This window comes from Meleagris gallopavo, chromosome 12 (assembly GCF_000146605.3).
Source record: "Meleagris gallopavo isolate NT-WF06-2002-E0010 breed Aviagen turkey brand Nicholas breeding stock chromosome 12, Turkey_5.1, whole genome shotgun sequence".
Lineage (NCBI taxonomy): Eukaryota > Metazoa > Chordata > Aves > Galliformes > Phasianidae > Meleagris > Meleagris gallopavo.
The window spans coordinates 5,792,891-5,800,517 of record NC_015022.2 but is presented as its reverse complement, the minus strand read 5'-3'; positions in this window follow the sequence as shown (position 1 = coordinate 5,800,517).

The window sequence follows — 7,627 nt, the reverse complement described above, 5'->3', positions numbered from 1 at the left end:
TTTTCCCCAGGATAGCATTTCCTTTCTTGGAGGAAGAGTGCTTCAGTTGCATATCTATTTAACTGTCTGCTCTTCATCCTCCCCACCCAGCCTGCTGCTGGTCAGTGTTTCCAGATACATCTTAATTTTGAATATGAAAGCGTAGAAATTTAAGAATAGCACACAGTGGCACGTTCAGGTTTCTGTCTGTTTTCATGACAACAAACAGTTCTGTCTGGTGAAGCAGCAGAACAGAGTAAAGATCACACAGCAAGCTGTTTCTGGCTGACCAACTGTGGTTATGCATTTGGAATCCTGAAGTCCCAGGAAACAAAGAATTTCTTTGTGACTTCACAGCCTTGGCATATGCTTGAAGATGAGAATGTAATGCATCCCAAGTCTCACAACCTGTTTTGGCATTTCAGTCATTTGTAGGTTATGTTTTAAATGTGCTCAGACCTACAGTACTTACTATGATTTTTAGTTGTCGTTCAAATGCCGGATGCAGAATCATTGAATTGTTAAGGTTGGAAAATACCTCTAAGTTCATCTAGTCCAACTGTCCGCCTACCACCAATATTACCTACTAAATGATGTCCCTGAGTGCCACATCTAATTGTTTCTTGAACAGCTCCAGGGATGGTGACTCCATCAGTTCCTTGGGCAACCTGTTCAGAGCAAGACAAATATCATATAGATGAGCTGGCAAAACAGAAAGCAGATGACTCCCAGGACTATGTAGGAATGTCACTTAAACCGGAAGGGAGTCCTCAAAATTATATGTGGATCGGAGTAAAGTCAAGAATGCAGAAGTATGGTAAAAGTGGAGCTTGGTAGACATCAGATCTTGCTCCACCATTCCTGTAGTTTCACCGTGTTTCTCATAAACAAATAGAGATGTCTTGATATAAATAACAGTTAACAAGTATAAAATAATAGAGGACTTTTATGTAACACCATAAGTAAAGACTGCCCTCGTATCCTTCTGAATCCTTTCCAGCAAAAGTGCAGGGAGGGGTATTTTTTAATGCTGCTTCCAAGCATGGGCAACTCAGTGGTTTCTTTTGGCAGTCTGCTCTGGCAGACAATATAGTCAGCATTAGTAGCTATGTCTGTGCCACTGAAATAATTTCAGAAGTTAGTGCACCTGCAGAAGTCACTTAGTGTTACTCAGTGAACACTGGGTTTCTTAACACAGCTGTATCTACATTTTTTCCTTTGAACTGGGTGGAGTTCAGGAAGAAACAAGAAATGTTCTTGCTTGTGTAATCTTTAGTTAAGATCAGTTGACTGTGATTCTCAAATGCGATCACCTTTTGGAATTCTAACTCAAGCTATGTGATGATGTGCTGTGGCAGAGGACGTATGAAGGTTACAGTTTACTGAAATTCAAAGCTACTTGCAATTGTTAAAAATTAAATACTCATCTTGCCAGCCTCTGAAGAATAAAGGTCTGAATTTCTTTTTGCTCCCTTTATTTTCAAGCACAGCTGTTTGTCTTTTGGAGACTCCTTAACTGTTCCCGATGCTCATACAGCATGATAATATTTTTCCTGCCAAGATATAGCATTACAACTCTCAATATACACACTGACATACTTGACATGTTAAAAGATATCTCAAATACAGCAGTAAACACTTCCACATTAATTTATAGGATCAAATTCTGCAGTCATTCTATTAAGGCAAAATTCTAAGTACAGCATGTCCATGGGTTATTGCTTATGCAAGACATCTCTTCTCTTGGCTGGATGTTCCTTAATGAGATTAGGCAATCAATTCATATAATTTCATTCTCTCGATTGCTTTACTGCTAGAAAAAGGACATTTATATAACAACTTGCCTCACAGAAAACCACATGCCTTTTGTTTGAGAAATGAATCTGATGACAGACTGAATTTTCACCTGTAGTTTTGAAGCAGCAGCTAGGTTTTTGCCTTAATTAAGACAAGTTTGCTCCAGACAGTGCTCTGTGTTTTAATGGACTAATGATTCTCATATCTACATAAGACATTCAGCATTACCTCAACAATACCATTTTCTTTAAGGAGGTATTGCTAAGCCTCAACAAAGCTGGGAAGCATTCTAGAAAACTGATCACCGCTAGAGTGCCAGATAGTACAGGGAAGAGCAACCACCAAGAAGATATGAACCAAATTTAGAGATGGCTGAGGGGAAAAATATTTCCTAGGAAGGAGGAGTACAAAGAGTAGACAGCAATTGGAAGAAAGACACGCACCCTCATTTTTTTTTGGCTGGGCAGTCAAATAATCACCACAACCATCATTAACATCAAATTGGGCAGGTGAGTATGATCCTGAATGTTCCCAGCCAAATCTGATGTGCAATGCGAGGGAGATATGTTGTGAAATATCTTCATCAACTCACTATTAGTGCTGGATAACACAGATATTACACAATCTTGCTCCAGAACCTTGTTTGAAACTCAACTGTTATGCCTACTTCTGGCTACCAAATGTTAGACATAGGAAAGCACATCTGATGCCATGCGATTTTCTTTGAGTTTCACAGTATTCTGACCAGAAGCAGCAAAACACTGCATGTTTTCCTTGTCTGAAAGCAGTCATCATCTGGGGCAGTGTTTCTAGTGAAGAACATGTGTTGTTCTGTTTTGCAATGAAAACAAACACACAGAAGACTAACTTGGGCAACAGAAATGTGCAAAGACCATTGCATTATGAAAAAAGAAAAAAGCCATATCTCAAAGATGAGAAACTTTGAACCTACAGGCTAGATCCACCTGTCAGACCATGTCATTGCTCTTGATGCCAAAGTTCTAAAGTCCTGCAAGTGCATCTGTTGCACATCCAAAATACAGGGAGAAGACTGGTGAATTTGGTTGCACAACTGTTTTTACTGGCATGTCCCATCATAGGCAGGAGTGTATCCAACAGATGAGTGGATACATGACAAACAGCCAAAATATTTGCCTCCCATGTATTTCACATTTCATTTCTTTCAGCAGAATGAGATGTATTCTTAACAGCTTACATGAGAAGGCTCATGAGGACACTGAATGAATTTGCATAGTTTTTTTTTAAGCAATTAAAATATATCCCGTAAACCACTTGGTGGGGCCCTAAGTTTTTAATCTTTAGTTCTGAAAGCAGTCCTGTTCATCTCAGCTGCTGCCTTCTCCTTCTCAGGCTGCACAGCTACTACAAGCGTGCAACTGCAGGCCTCTGAGACTGCCATGCATGAGCACCCAGTCCTGAGAGAGATGTTTGCTATGTCTGAGATCTGCTGAGAAGAGCATCAGCTTACTGGGTCACTGGTCCTAGGCTCAGCATCGCAGGTCATGGGTTTTAGGATAGCTTGCCACTACTCTCACAGTGGGACATTTACCTAGTTGAAATACCTCCCGCCTAAATAAGACCAAAGGCAGTGAATAAGAGAAAACATTGCACCTCACAGCAAATGCAGAAAACACAAGCATGACTGTGGAGGATACAAGGTGAGAGCCTCACATTTGGTGCCTCAGAATTGTCATCCTGTACTTTTACTGCAATTGTTTTCATGTAGCTATAGAGGGAGACTTCATAACACTGTCTGAACTTTGACAGTGAGTCAGACAAACACAGGGACAGCTTGGAAGCGAATATTCAGTAGGAATACAGTTCCAGAAGTAAAATCCAACAAACTGCCAGAGATGTGAAATGTGACATTCAGTGAAGGGCCAGGATCCCTGAACATCCAGTTATTAAACAAGGCATCAGTAGTTTGATTTAAAAGACTTTTTAAAATGGAATACCACAGTGGTCTCCCACCGTGGTTGAGAACGCCACTGCCTCCACCCCCTTGGCAAGTAGCATCTATCTCACTCCAGCCTTTTTGTTTTAACTTTTGCATATGAAAACCAGGGATAACATTGCCATGCATCTCCTAACCATGCCCCGTTTCCTTCCTGCAGGTGAGCGGCCTTTTGAATGCAGCTGGCAGGAATGCAACAAGAAGTTTGCTCGCTCTGATGAACTGGCCCGCCATTACCGCACTCACACTGGAGAAAAGAAGTTCAGCTGCCCTCTCTGTGAGAAACGCTTCATGCGCAGCGACCATCTGACCAAACATGCCCGTCGCCATGCCAACTTCCATCCGAGCATGCTCAAGAGACGAAGCGGGAGTAATTCCAGAACAGGGTCTGTCAGTGACTACAGCCGCTCAGATGCCTCAAGTCCAACAATGAGCCCCGCCAGCTCTCCATAGACCTACCTGCACTGGATGTCAGCACTTTGCCTCTAATACCTAATGCGGAGTTCTGTTTGTGTTGCACACATTTTAAAGATCCTATCGCTTTCCCTCCTCAATTTTTCCCTGACCCCTACTTTTTTATTATATATATATATATAAAATCAGTAAATAGCTGCCTCCCACTGCAATTTTCAGTCACATTTTCTTCACCCAACTACACAGCGGCCATTCTAACCTCATGGACGTAATTACGGATTTAAATGTTCCACTTAGTGACTCCTGCTGTCTCAATATTTCATACATTTTACAACCACAAACAGATCCTCTTGATTATTCTTTATAAGAAAATGAGAAAATCTAAAAAAGAAAAAAAAAATATTAATTCACCTCAGGTGTCAAAAGTAGTTTTGTAAGACCAGATTGCACAACATGAACATACATAACACTTACAAATCAACTGTGTTGGATGGTGTCCCCCTTCTCCTTTCTCAGGGATGGATATTTATGTTACACAATAACTACAATGAAGACACACCCTAACCGCAGCCTTATTCTGTAAATAGATTTGCACTCAGAAGCTTTTTGTTAGGTTCTTTCACACACTGGGAAAAAAAATAAAAAACAGACAATACAAAAACCAAACCAGTACTGGAATGTAGTACCAGACTCTTCTATTGTTTGTTTTCCTGGCTATACATCTACACTGGGGAGCATCCAAACAGGATCGTCTTTCTTGAAACTGCCCTCTGCTTTTGACAGCAAGCTACCTTCTCGTGTCATGATGAAGAGGCTCCCAAACCAACTTCCTATTCCAAAAATCTCCATGAAATTGAGAAACTACTAATTATTTTTGTTTGTTTTATGCCAGATAAAATTCTGAGCAAGTAATTCTAAACAAGATGCCTTAAGTAAATAATCTAAATCACGAGGAAACGCGTTTACACTGGGCAACACTGTATTACAAAGTGACACGGAATCTCAGAGGCATTCTTTTTTCTCCAAGTTCTTAAGCTCTCTGCACTGTGGAGCAGCAGGGACCAGCAGAACACTCAAACCAAACTACATTGACTTGAATGATTTTCTTTATCCTTTTGTTTTTTTTTTTAATTATTTGTTTTAACTGAACTATGGAAATAGAGTAACTGAACCAATGCCCATCACTGGTTTATCAAGGTACTTACCTTCTGTACAGTTGTATCTTAGTAAGACAAATTGCTTAAGACAGCCTCTGTTTCCTGTTGTATCACAATCATGGTCACTGATAAAAGGAAGAGAAAATTGCAAGGTATTCTTCTGACTACAAAAATAAAATACGCATTTTTTAGATGTTACAAAAAAAAAAGGCATTTTAGCTCTCCTTAAAGTTTCTTAAAAACACAAATATCAGCATAAAGAAAGGTTCTCTTATTTCTGAAGAACTGCTTCAAAGTTAAAGGGAATCTTAACTGTTTTTCAATGATTTTGAAGCATTGGGCATAACATATAGCACAAGGAAGTAGACCTTCATCATGTTTTGTATGGTAAGAAGTACAGCAAAAAACCAGAGCACTGCGATGTCCCAGAGACATACGCTTTGTTTTGGCTCGTTCTGATGGTGCATATTATAAATCAGTCTTTTTGATTCTGGAATTTTGGGTGTTTTCTTATTTTTACTGTAGATTATAAAATGCAGGTGAGTGTAGCACGATAAGGCAAAACTCTTTACGCCAAACATGCCATTTGATATCAAGTTAATGCTTACCCATTCCAAATGAGCTTGTATCTTACTTGCTAGCTTGCATTGATCCAGTTCTGCAAGGTTTTTTTTGTACTGTATATTAACTGTGAGAGGCTAATATAGATTCCTAAGTAGTTTTCATGGGTACTTCCATAATATATACGTTATTCCTAATACTATATTTGTATGCATCAATTTACAGACAGTTCAAAGTGCAGATATTTCAGTATTTTCTCATGTTCATTTGCCTCCGATTTCACCTCCAGAAAATCTTAATTTCCCCTTCTGAATTGGAAGTCATGCTAGGCACAGTTCTACTACTGCATACAGACAATGAAGGAACAGGGTTCTTTTGTGAAACAAGCATTGCTGGATTTCTGGGATGAGCTGCCTAACCACTGTATAGTAGGGGAAAGCCAGATTGTTTTACCTCGACAGATTTCTTTTTTTAAATCTCAGCTACTGAGATTAAAAAAAGAGTAAAAACTTTATACTATTCAGGTAAGAGGAATTTACATTCCAATCATTTCTGTGACTGATAAAAGTGTTCTTGTGCTCTAGTCAGGAAAGGCACAATTAAGATATCCAGCTAAAGGAATTTTACAGGTCAGTTGTGCCATGTGCACATACTTGCAGTCATAAACACGCTTGTCATTATCATCAGACCATAAGAGGGATATGGAGGGAAAAAATAACCTAAGTATCAGCAACAGTCATAGATTTTGTGTTCTAACTTCAGTTTGTTCTAAAATCCCCTTCTCCAACAAGACCATCATTTAATCTTTAGCAGAGGAGGAACCACTCCAGTCCCTTTACTAGAGTCTAACATTCACCATGAATCAATAGATACACTGCAGATTTTTATAGCCTCGAGAAGGAATATTCCCACCATTAGTACAAGGATTACAGGAAATAGAAATTATGGGACAACCTATTCTGAGACAAAAACTAGTTAATCTTTAACTCAAATAGTAATCTAAAACATTTTATGTATTTTCCTTATAGAGATTACTAACAACAATAACTTGAGGCTATAAGGAAAAAAAAAAAAGACTGGGACAAAGCTGAATTTCCAGTTGAGCCAGTTCATCTAATATGAAGGCTGTGAGACTGCATGTAGCCAACATAGCTACACTTTCAGTAAATTCTCTGCAACTTGCCATTAATTTTTTTTTTTATTTATTTAAACAGCTGTAAACACCTCAGATTCTGTTAGGCTGATAGCTGAATTGCCAAGTTTTAAAATCCTAGTTAGAGCTTCAGATCTCTCCATTAAACACTTACTAAATGATAGCTGTAGGATACAAAAATGAATTCCAAACCACTGGTAGTTTTCAGTGCTGAATGTAGGACAAAAATTCGCTTGATATTATCATACATGAAGTGAGAGTTTGGGGTTTTGTGAAGCAGAAAAAACAGCAAGCTCTTACGACTCTGCACACAATTGTTTCTTCTCAGATTTGCAGATATAAGAAGTCTGAACAGTTTGCATTTTTAAATCTGGTCACTTGTCCAAACTAACCTCAGATTTTTACCTTTTTGTTGTTCCACCCAGCTGTGTGACCCAATCCGGTCTTCTCGCCTAGCAGCTGGCACCGCACGCTCAGGAAATAACTGCTCTGGGAAGGTGTGAATTTCTTCCTACTTCTCATTTCCCTGTGCAATCTGTTGAGGTGCATCCTCACAAACTACAAAATTGCCTTAATTTTTTTTTTTTTTTA